This window comes from Tamandua tetradactyla, chromosome 1 (assembly GCF_023851605.1).
Source record: "Tamandua tetradactyla isolate mTamTet1 chromosome 1, mTamTet1.pri, whole genome shotgun sequence".
NCBI lineage: Eukaryota > Metazoa > Chordata > Mammalia > Pilosa > Myrmecophagidae > Tamandua > Tamandua tetradactyla.
The window spans coordinates 216,611,302-216,624,045 of NC_135327.1; the positions used below are offsets into that span (position 1 = coordinate 216,611,302).

The 12,744-nt window shown below is 39.3% G+C and overlaps 1 protein-coding gene and 1 pseudogene across 19 annotated transcripts in view; one reads left to right on the plus strand and one right to left on the minus strand.

The window, feature by feature from the left end:
- Positions 1–12,744, plus strand: part of PARD3 (par-3 family cell polarity regulator) — a 676,839-nt gene that overhangs the window by 104,840 nt on the left and 559,255 nt on the right. The window lies entirely within an intron of this gene.
- LOC143676611 (transcription initiation factor TFIID subunit 12 pseudogene) lies at positions 6,187–7,209 on the minus strand (annotated as a pseudogene).

Below are 12,744 nucleotides of genomic sequence, written 5' to 3' on the forward strand. Positions count from 1 at the left end.
GTGGAATCCCAGGGCAATAAATTTGTTAAAAACAAACCCATTTTACCAATTTGTTATGAAAAACTCAAATTGTAGTTCAGACAGTCATCCATAGTACAGCCATGCCAGCTGGGCTTGGCTGGTGGGAGGTGTGGTGGGTGATGGGGGTGGGAGGGTGGCATATGATAGAGAACCCCAACATGTCCCCATCCCCTCTCTGCTTTGACCTCTATCACTGCAGAGAGCTGAGTCTCTTCCCAAATTCCAGCTGCAGCCCAAGCAGGCCTCCTGGTTCCAGCTTCTGTCCTTTGAGCCTGGTCTCTGACGTCCCCCCACCCCCATCCCTTTGTCTCTTGAGCCTAGGCATAGTAGTAGCTTCTTGCTATTGTTAATTCTCTCCCCAGCACACACACATCCTGGTTTGGAGTCTAACTCTGCCTACATCTTTGTAACCAATTCCCTCTGTTTAAAATGTTTATGATATGCATTTTCCTGCTTGTGCTCTGAATGATAGATATGCATTCATATGTATATATTTGAATTGTTTTAAAGTAGCAGACATCCTGACACTTCCTTTTTCAATATTTTGGCACATATCAAGAATAAGGATATTCTTTTCATATCCATGCACTGTTATCACACCTATGAAAATTTACAGTAATTTCCTAGTATCATCTAATATCAAGCCCATGTTAAAATTTCCCCATCTGTCTCCAAAATGCCTTTTACAGTGATTTTTTTAAACCCCAACAATGATCCAATCAGGGATCGTGCCTTGAATTTGGTTATGCCTGTTTGACCTAGAACAGTCCCCAGTTTCTTTGAAATGACAGCCTTTTAATATTTAATATTTTTTTTGAAAAAAATTTAACCTACAAATTGGTGAGATGAACACTGCTTTCTTTCTATCTACATATACACATAAATAAATATGAGTAATTTCTTTTTTTGTGCTTAACTGTTTGAAATTAAATTAAGTTGCAATGATTTTTTTGTGCTTAACCATTTGAAATTATATTAAGATTCAGTGATTTTTCTCATCTCTAAATGCATGTTAGATATTTAGGTAAGTATTTAGATAAATGCATATCTACATACTTCAGCATATATCCCCTAAAAACAAAAATATTCTTTTATAGCCATGGTACAATGATCACATTCATAACACTTATCAATGATAGAATTCTCTTACCTAATATGACAGATTTCTTCAATTGTCCCAATACTGTCATTTTTCACAATTTTCCTCTATGGATGCAGGATCCTTATAGGATCAGGCATTGCATTTGGATTCCAGATGACTCGGACTTCTTTTCCTTTTTTTTTTTTTTTGAGATCTGTTTAGTTGTGTTATAAAAAGTCTCACAGTCTGGATTTGTCTGCCTGTTTCCTTGAGTCATTTAACTTGGTTCTCTATCCCCTATATTTCCTGTACGGAAGAAAAAATCCTGTATGGCTTTTGTAGATTAACTCAGAGGAAAATGGTGCTGCCAGTAGGAAAGAAGAAGTGGACAGGAAGTTAAAAAAGAAGTTTTAGGGGGAAGATTAAAAAATAGAAGCTTAATAAATTGGAAATAAATAGAACTTGATCAAAACATTTTCCAGTTATTGGAGTCAACCCAATAACTCCATTGGGTTACTCCCAAATGGAGGTCCTTTTACTCATTGAATAATGGTTTCCTGGCAAGCCTTTAAAACAAGCTCCTTGGGGGATTCACCCCTCACCAGTGAGGGGTGGACATCTGAAGCTGGAGTGCTGGCAGTGCTCTGATCGAGAGGTGTGGTTTTTGCAATCTGTGCAAAGCTCAGAGTTGAAACACTGCTGAGAAAGAGACCGCAACTGATAGTGGATGCTGAAATGTATCTGTATGTTTATCACAGGAGACAAATATATAAGGATGTGTTTATGGTAACCATTTTTAAGATTTAATAGCTAACAGCTGTTTGATTTAAGAATTATGAAAGCACTAAACCCTTCTATTTATGGATGAAAACCTAATATGCGGAAGGGACAGATCTTTTGGGCTTTCCCCTCCCTTCACCCCCAAATTCTAAGTCACTGGTTCTCACACTTTATTGTACATCAGAATCACCTGGAGGACTTGTTTAAACCTAGATTTCTGGGTCCTACCTCTAGAAACTTCAAATCAGCATGTCCGGGTGGATTGAGTCCTGGTGGAGCATTTGAATTTCTGAGAAGTTCTAAGTGAGGCTGATGCTTCTGGTTGGAAATCATACTTTGAGTCCGTTTAACGAGTCTGTTTTCCTATTTGGTCTTTTTTTGTGTATATGCTGTGTAGTGAGGGTCATACTTCATTCTTTTTCCATGTGAGTATCCCGTTATTACAGCACCATTTGTTGAATTTTGTTTGTTTTGTTGGCGTCTTTGTTTTCTTGGGAAGTGCATGGGGCAGGAATCGAACCTGGGTCTCCCACATGGCAGGCGAGAATTCTACCACTGAACTGTCCTTGCACCTCCTCCTATTTCATTGCTTTTACCAGTCAAAGCCACAACATTAAAAGAAGTATCTTACAGAACCTCCCCACCATGCAAAGTATTACAAAATGAAGTGGTTGTGGGGAGGGACCCTAGGGGCATGATGAGCCCCCTTCCCCCACCACACTGCAGATGGAAGCCCTCCGTGGCAGTCCAGGGCCAGGCATAAGGCTGCAGTTTTGAGTCCTGCTAATGCCATTTATTCACTCTTGACCTCCTTTCAGTGACTTGGGCTCTCTGAGTTTCAGTTTTATCATCTGAAGACAGGGCTGATACGTCCTCTCACCGCATTAGATAATGCACGTGTGTGCAGTTTTTAACTTGTAAAACATGGTCCCCATTTAACCAGAACCTACTGTGTCCTCATCTTTGCCTTGTCTCGGTTCCGAGCCAGTTCTGTGCCGTGGGCCGTTCCCTGAGAATATGTGGGAAGGTGGAGGAACCGAGAAGCATCCACACTCTACAGGGCCCTGCCTGTTGCTGTGGAAGTTATGTGAGTGCCGGTGGTCAGTGGGCTGATTTCCTGCATTTCTAGAGTACCATGTGATGCTGTAGGGAAGTGTGTGTTGGTTCTGGTAAAACAAAATGCCAGAAAGTTATGTCCTGGAGGTTGGAATGTACCTTGGGTTTTCTGCTGACTTTTCCTTTTTTTGGTTGACATGGTAAATTAAGCCATCCACCCTTCCAGGGAAGCGGCAGGGTTTGGTTGCTCTGTCTTCTGTTGTGGTGGCGGTGGCGGTGTGTGGGTTAGGACTGGAGCACTCCAGGCACAGGAGGTGCTTCCCGCTAGGTATTAGGCGCTCCCTCATGTTCACAGAGGTTATTTTATCACTAAATTATCAGCTGTGGCATCTGACCATCTATGCCTTCAGTCTTTATTGAGAAGGTGATACAAATACTCCGTTTCATGTTTAACAGCGTTACTGCAAATAAATTAAAAATGGTTCCTGTGGTTTGAATTTCTACTGAAAGAAAGGGGTCTTTGAAATGGAAGTTGATTGAATCAAGTAAAATCAAAATTATGCGGCAGTTCTATCTTGAAATGCTAATGATTTATTTTTTAAGAAAGAGCTTCGGACATATTTAAAATGTGTTGTTTTGGGCATAACTATATTGGAGAGAGACTTACAAGAGAATCTAGAGTGAGCCATTATTCCTACTGATTGCACTCTTCTGTTGACTTTTTAAAAAATGAAATATTTTCCATTGGTCTTGACATTAACAGTTACTTCAGTTTTCTTTGCCACATAATTATCCTCTGGTTAACAGGATTGATGGAGGCTAAACTTTAAGCTGTGTGCCATGGTTATTATTTTGGGGAATGTTTAAATGCTCCCTTCTTACTTTTTGTTTTTCAACATTATATATGTGCCTAGTGTAATAGGGCTACTACAATTGTTATGAAAAAGAGAAGTGCTTCCTATCTGAGAGGTTGCCTTGTCTAACTCTTGAGCCTGACTCTTTTGATGTTTACTTCTGTATTTCTGTATAGCCTATTTATATTGTTACTTCTTGATGCTTTGGTTTACCATCTTCTATTGATTTAACATGGAGGATTTAGCCTTATTTCACCCCATGTATGCCGTGTCCCCAATCTCCTGTGTAGGTGCTTCTTGGAGACCTCTCTATCTCTGTTCCTCTTTCTCTCTCACACACATACTTTTTATGCCTCGTTCCCCCCAATGTAGTTATATCAAAAGTTTGATTAGATAAAATCCAGTGTTCACAGTGTTTTCTTTATTACAGGCTGTTCATAGCTGATACATGTACTTTATCTTGATTGCTTTTTCTTTCCATCACACCCCTTCTCAGGAGTGAACAACTTGTATTCCTTTGCTTGGTCATCTGTGAATTTGCAACTTATTCAAACCCAACTCTGCCATCTGTTATAGTAGCCCTTGGTGTGCACTGGATGCTCTTTCATATCATCTCAAAGGCATCTCATTTGGAGTCTGACCTGCTCCCATCTGGGCTGGTTGCCCTCCATACCTGGCACACAGCTGACACCCTGATGCCGACCTTCACTGTTGTCGTGCGAGTGCTCTTAACTTCCCTTCTGCATTTTATGTCCTTATTTCCATATCCCACATCATCCTTGTTCATGCTTATTTCCTTTTTTGTTGGAATGCATCTTCTAGTAGTTTCCAGAGAAAGATGCACAGAGGGTGTTATTTTTTAGAGACTTTGCATTTCTGAAAATGTTTTTTTCTACCTTTGCTTTTATTGATAATTGGGTGAGATGGGGACCATTTCTCTTAGGAACTTTGAAGTTGCGCTTCCATTATTATCTAGATTTCAGAGTTGATCTTCTGAAGCTCAACCCCATTCTGATTCCTTATCCCTTCATTGTGACTTGTTGTTTTTTTTTTTTTCCTTTCTGGAAGTTTTATAGGTTTCTTTTGTTTATTTGGAGCTTTTGCTTGCTGTCTTCTGTGTTTTGATGTGCTTTGCTGTATGTCTTTTTTAATAAGTAGTATTGGTTTCTTTTTCTTTTTTCTTTTTTTTTTTTTGCATAGGCAGGCGCTGGGAATTGAACCTGGGTCTCTGGCATACTACCGGAGAATTCTACCAGCTAAGCCACCATCACATTGCAATACTGGGTTCTTTATGGACCTTTTCAATATAGAAAAACATAAAACATGTAGTTCTGGGTAATTATTTGAAATAATTTTTGTTGTTTCCCTAGTTGTCTTTATTCAGATGTTTGACTTAACTTGACTGGCCTTCTAATTTTATGACTCTTTCTCTTTTATCTTCTCTCTTTGCCTTTTGCTGTACTTTCTGGCAGAGATTTCTTCAGTGCTTTTCAACCCTACCATTCAGGTTTTCATTTTTAGTCTTTTAATTTCTGAGAACTTGTTGTTCTCTGAATGCATCTTCCTTTCCTCAGTCCCTTCCTTCTCATCTTTGTAGGCAACTTGGATATACCATTATTTCTGGACTCTCTGGGTATTAATGACGGATTTTTAAAAAGTCTTCTTTTTATATAGTTTCTGTTTCTTTCAAGTTGTGCTTTTCTGCTTACTTTAATCTCTCTTCTGTCCTTGGATTCTCAGAAGTTTGGTCCTTCGTTGTTGGCTCCAGTTTAAGAGGCACAAACAATAACTTAAAAGCACCAAGTGCAAGAGGGGCTGCTGGGACAGAGGAGCTCAGTAAGGTCACTTGACTGAGTCATATCCCCAGTCTTTTCTCTTCGGATGGTCAGAGGCCCAAGGAAAGATCTGTTTGGATGGTATAAGCTGCCAGCGTTCTAAAGGGAATCAAGTGGGATTTCTCAGCATTCAGTGCATGAGCAGTCACTGAAGTCGCTCTGCCTTGGATTTCCCAGTCCAGATCCTCCATTTTATCCTCTCCAGTGAACGACTGGGGAAAGGGATCAGCAGTCTCTGGCCTGTGTGGAGTTGGCAGGGAATGAGGGAATCTGGGACTGTAACTGCTTCGTAAACAGACTTTCAGCCAGTCCCACTCTTTTTTCCTCCCATCTTCTTTCTTATGGTCTAAGATACTTGGCCCACATAGTTCCAGAGCTCCTTGGAGTCTTGGCAGTGGAAACCATGTATCTTCCTGGGTTTCCTACAGCCAGCCGAGGATTCAACTTTCTCAGTTTTGCTGAGTTGCCACCGGTCCGTCTGCTTTCAGCCTCCCAAATTGTGGTGTTCTTGTTTCCCTTTGTTGTCTTTCTCTTTGTAGGATTATATCTTTTTTTTTTTTGTCGATATTAATAACTTCTTTATTCTGAAAAAGCAAACGAAAGTCTTATTCATATAAACACTGACATTACGAAGTAAAAAGAAAAGGACAAGGGAGAAGGAAACAAAATCTCTACAAATCCTGCTAATGCTGTCTCACCAAACAGTACCATAATGCTTTGTCCCATATTCAATCACTTATGTAATAAACCACAAATAAAATCTTCTCTGGAAGATACTTTGTTCCTCTTTGAGATGGCAGGGAAAAGGGACTGGAAGTTGGGGTAGGAAGCTTTTATTCTTTTGGCAGATCCTCTCAGTCATTATAGATATTGCTGCACTGTTAATAAAAAATATATGCTTCTCTGTAAAGCATTAAAAAAAAAAATTCCATGGGTGAGATGGCTGAGGCCTCAGCTCAAGTATCTCCAAATACATTGTTGTCCATTCCCTTACCTTTCCGTGTGTTATTTCTTGGTTGTTTTCCGGATCAATGCCATTCTCTGTTTGTGAGCTTCTGTGGTGCAAGCTTTTTTGTAGGGTCGGATTTCTTCAGAGCCAAATCCTGGGATCCACATGTTCCACTGACGCTCTAGATGCAACTGGACATCTTTCACCTCCAGGGTGCTGGACTTGCGATGCCGAGCAAGCTGGCAAGCTGCTGTCACTACACTTTCGATAAAATCATCAGCGATCTGTAGCAGCATCTCCTCCACATCTTCATCCAACTGCTCATTAGGATCCACTTCTCTTACTAAGTCTTGCAATTTCTTCTTGGTCAATACCTGATTGTTTTCAGGGCTGAGACGACCTCCTGTTCCAGGAGTACCTGGTATCTTTACTACTGTAGTGCTATTGGCCATGGAGCCTTGTGGAGGAGAGCTGGCTGGTTCCGGTTTTATGGATGAGAAATTGGAAAGGTTGATTAGGGCTGAGGGGCCAAACTGGTTCATAATCTGCCGAGCTTTGGATTTCAGCTCATAGAGCTTATCAAGATCCTGTTTCCTTTTGGAGCTGTGAGGACCAAGGCCAATCAAAGGCAGCAGCGTCTATCTCCCCATGATATGCGGAGACTGCCCCAGTGAAGCGTTCGTCTCAGCAGCCGGTCTTGTAGGATTATATCTTGAAAGAAAATTCCATTTGTGTAGTTCCCGTGGACTTTCATGAGGGAGTCAGAATAAATATGTCATTTGATAGGATTTTGTTACGCTTCAGTTTTTGCCTCTTAGCCAGTTCACAGTTTTCTGAATAAATTCTGCCATTCCTCCCTGCCTTCACATACCTTCCCCTTTGCTTAGACTTTTATTCACGTTCTTTCCTTCCTCCCATCTTCTCACCTATTATGACCCGATCCCTCACACACCTTCCCTGAACTTTCAAAATAAAAGTAATTTTGCCCTCCCTTGAATGCTTGAAACGTTTTTTCTCTATTTTTCTTATGGCGTGTGGTCTACCACTTTTTAACTATCTGTATATGTCTTATCCAATAATTTTTTTTTCCTTCTTTTTTTTTTTTTTTGCATGGGCAGGCACTGGGAATCGAACCCAGATCTCTGGCATGACAGGCGAGAACTCTGCCTGCTGAGCCACTGTGGCCTGCTCTCCAATAATAAATTTTTAACTCTAGAGTAGGCAGTGTGTGCTGCTTTGCCTTCATTTTTTGCTTTGCACATAGTTTAATACTCAGTTTTTTGATGGACGTGGACTTTCAGTGATCTTTATCTCGTCTTATATTTCATTTCCACATATGCTCTCCTTTGAAAATTTGACAGGATATGGACCATTGATGTGTGCCGGGGTTAATGCAAGAGTAGTGGGCTTTTTCTAATTTCAGGTGCTTTTCTTGGAACTTGCACAAGCATAAACTGTGCAGAAGCTTTGCCTTGGACAGGTCAGAACTCAAAAGTTCATGAACTTGATGCATAATGTCATGATGTTCTTCATGGAATTTGAGAGATTTCTTAGAGGTGGGATACGAGTCAGTTTTTTGTTAGTAATTCTCCTGCACTGTTTTCTCTCACTGTGTCTCTGAAATAAAGCAGGCACCAGCATTCCTCGCAGCTTGCATTTTGTAAAATCACCCATGCTTGCATTCTCCCTGGTCTTAGGAATGTTCTCTCCACTCTTGTTCTTACAGCACTGGCCAGTTCCCTATCTATTCTTTGATTTTCTGGATGGTAACCAGTGATGCTTGAGGTGTTTTTCTTACTCCAGCCTTCTTCTGGACTGAGATCCATCCTTTGGGAATCATGCTGTGATCCAGACATTCACCTCTTGGCCCTCTTCCAGCTACTCAGTACATGAGTGAACTTCTTTGCTAGTTTGTTGCTTGTGTGTAGTGGATTTTTGGTCATCATGGCTTAAAACTAGTTTGTGTTCAAGTCTTTGGTTATTTTAAATGTATACATCATAAATGAGAAATATTTATTATTATTATTATTATTATTATTATTATAGAGTTGTGTCACATTTATTTTTTGACCCAGTGATAGGCACCTGTTGTAGAGTTAGTTTTCATTGGTGTTGTAAAGAGTAGCTTACCACAGCTTTTTGTTCACTTATGTTTGTAAGTTTCTGTAGCCTGGGCAACAATGATTTCTGTTATTTTTTTCAAATTATTCAATGTGAAAAACCATGCAGTGGAATCAACAGGTATGCTCTTTAGGTTTTCCTCATTGGATCCTCTCTTGAAAATACATGTCCCTCTGTTTAGTGAAAGGGAATTGCATTGATCAAAGCTTCCTGTAAGAGCTCACGAGGGACTAGTGTTCCTGGGGGTTGTATCACTCAGTGGTAAAGATGCCCTTCCTGGTTTTTATGCTCTTCCGAGAGGGGGAGGTCATTCTTGTATGCTATGCACAGATCTGGTTTCATTAATGTAGTACATTTTGTTGGAATTACGGTTGATCTCCTTCTTGGTTCTCTCTCCCCAAAACGTTGTTTAGAGTGGGATTTAGTGAGTGCCAGCCTGACAAATGTGTTGGCTTGTGGCTGTCATGACTGCTTGGCATAGCTGGCTGTTGAATCAGGACCCCTCCGAGTGGCTGGAGTCCACAACTCTGAGTCTCACATTTTGAAAAGATTTGACTGTCTAATTAGTGGATTAGAAGCTAAGTTTATAGAGTATTTCAAGTTGGAGGGAGTCATCCCTGGAATCAAATTCTGCTGATAGACCAAGTAGGATCTTAGGGTTGAGAATTGACCATCGCATGTCTCCTCACAGAGATTATTGGTGGCCTTGATGGACAGGTTTGGGGTGGGGGGAAGCCTTGTTAGAATGAGTTTGTGGTGTAAGCAGAAGCTGAGACATAAATTATGGACAATGTTTTGAAAAACTTTGCTATGAAGAGAAAAGGGATGGTTTAATAACTAGAGCGTGAAGTGCGTTAAGGAAAAGTTTGGAACTATTATTTTAGTATGTCTAAAAGTAGAATCTTAACAGCTTTGGAAGGTTTAAACTTGACCACAGACCCCTATTTTCAGTACTGTCATGGCTACTGGGAACATTAACAGTGAGGGTAGAACCAGCCTTCTAACTTGCCCGCGGAGTGCGGGGGTCAAGAAAAGCTCTTGGGCAGAGGGTGACTGAGAACTCCGGAGGGCTGGGAGAAGGTTAGCCTGGAGGTTGAGATGGACTCGGCATCTGAGGCACAGGAACACACTGGGCATGTTATGGGGAGGTCAATAATACATTGCTTGATAAAGGCTGTGGAAGAGGTTGTGGTGGGAGAGGTGTTAGAAGATAGGAGGTTCTAAAGCACGGAGTCTCCAGGCTGGGAAAGTCTTCAGGTAAGAATTTACTCCAAAGGGTGGTCACATATATTTTATACGGGCTGCAGCTTCTGATCTCATATGGAGAGTGTGGGAAGGGTTAGAAAGTTTAAAGAACTGTTATTATTATAAGTTACATGTTGGATATCAGTCTACTTTGGTATGTAAGGAAGTATTTTAGGAAATGAGAGTTGATATTTAAGTTGATTAGGTCACCCTAGAGCTTGGGTGGTGGGAAGGGGTGAGCAGATGTCCCTGTTTTCAGTTGCTAGAGAATAGCTAACTAATACTGTTTATTCACCCCCAGGATAGTAGTTACTTCTGAATTCCCTTGGGGAATTAATACCGCTTGGTAAAGAAGACTATGAGTATAATTTATTTTTAGACTTTGGTCTTTGCCAGCTCAACAAATCTAAAAATGACGTATTCTGGCTCACTCCTGAATTAACAGTCAGCAGGGTTCCCAAGTATGCCCTGGATGACATCATTTTAGGGAATTCAGGCAGAGTCAAAGGGGACCCATGAATGAAAAGGATACTAAAGGGTGTATGTGTGTGTGAGCGTGTGTATGTATGTGCATGTAAATGTGCTTTACAAATTGATCTTGCTATTCTGGATGAATGATTGATTTGAATATTGAATTTTTTTTTTACTTTAGCTTAAGTTTTTAAAAACTTTTTAAAATTGTATAATATAACATACATATATAAAGTGAAAAAAGAAAAAATAGTTTTCAAAGCACTCTTCAACAAATAGTTACAGAACAGATCCCAGAGTTTGTCATGTGCTACCATACCATCATCTTAAAGTTTTCCTTCTAGCTACTCCAGAACATTGAAGTATTTTTGCCTATTTTTAAAAATTATTTAAGTGATAGGTTTACAGAAAAATCATGAGGAAAATACATAGTTTCCATATACCTCTCCAACTCACATGCAGTTTTTCCTATTATTAACACCTTGCATTGGTATAATATCTTTGTTACAATTGATTAAAGAAATTACTATAAATGTCCTATTAAGTATAGTCTGTATTACATTAGAGTTCACCGTTTGTGTTGTAGTGTCCTATTTCTAAAAAATTTATTTCGCTAACATATATACAATCTGAAATTTTCCCTTTTTACCACATTCAAATATATAATTCACTAGTGTTAATTACATTTAAAATGTTGTGCTCCACCACCACCATTCATTAACAAATTTCTATCGCTCCAAAAAGAAATTGTGTATCAATTAACTCCCCATTGCCTGCTGTCACCCTGGACCCTGGTACCTGTTTCCTGGTCTCTAACTCTAAGAATTTGCTTATTCTAATTATTTTATATTAGTGAGAGCATACATATTTCTCCTTTTGTATTTGGCCTGTTTCACTCAATGTGACGTTTTCAAGGTTCATCCATTTATCACATTATCAGAACTTCATTCCTTTTTATGGCTGAATAATATTCCACTTTATGGACATGCCACGTTTTGTTTATCCGTTCATCTGTTGATGGATACTTGCATCTTGCATTGCTTCCATCTTTTGACCGTAGTGAATAATGCCGCTAGGAGTATCAGTGTGAAAATATCTGTTCGAGTCCCTGTTTTCAATTTTTCTGTACACCTAGAAGTAGGATTGTCAAGTCATATAGTGATTCTACTCATAACTTTCTGGGAAATTGCCAAACTATTTTCCACAGCAGTTGTACAATTTTACATTCCCACTAGCAATGAATGAGCATTTATCCAAATCTTCTCTAAAACTTCTTTTCCATTTTTTGAATTGTAGCTATTCTGTTGGGCATGAGGTGGTACCTCATTGTGGTTTTGATGATCATTTTCCTAATGGGTAATGATGTTTAACATTTCTCATGAGTTTTTGACAATTTGTATATCTTTTTGGAGAAATGTGTCTTCAAGTCTTTTACCTGTTTTTAACTGGGTTTGTCTTTTTGTTGTTGAGTTGTAGGATTTCCATATATTCTAGATATAATCTAGACACTTATCAGAAATGTGGTTTCCAAATATTTTATCTTATCTTGTAGGTTGTCCTCTTTCGTGATGAAGCCCTTTGATACACAAAAGTTTTTAATATTGATGAAATCCTACTTATATACTTATATATATTTTCTTTGCTTATGCTTTTGTTGTAAGGTCTAAGAAATCATTGCCTAACGTTCTGATGATGTCTCCCTATGTTTTCTTGTAGGAGTTTTATAGTTCTGATTATTATATTTAGTTCTTTGATACATTATGAGTTTTTGTATACATTATGAGGTAGGGGTCTACCTTCGTTCTTTTACTTATGGATATCCAATTTTCCCAGCACCTAATTTGTTGAAGAGATTATTCCTTCCTAATTGAATTGATTTGGCACTATTGTGAAAAATCAGTTGGCTACACATGTGAGGGTTTATTTCTGTATTCTCAATTCCATTTCCTTTGTCTATATGTCTGCCCTTGTGCCAGTCACATGCAGTTTTGATTACTATAGCTTTGTAATAAGTTTTTTTCTTTTAACATGGGCAGGCATCGGGATTCGAACCTGGTTCTCTGGCATGGCAAGTGATAGTTCTGCCACTGAGCCACCATCATACTACCCAGCTTTGTAATAAGTTTTAAAAATCAGGAAGTGTGTGACTCCTCCAATTTCATAGTTAAAAAAAATTTTTTTTTGGCTGTTCTGGGCCTCTTGCTCTTCTAAATAAATTTGATAATTGACTTTTCCATTTCTGCAAAGAAGGCTGTTGGAATTTTGATTGGGGTACATGTAATCACTTTATACTTTAGGTACTACTGGCATCTTAATGATTAGTCTTTCAAT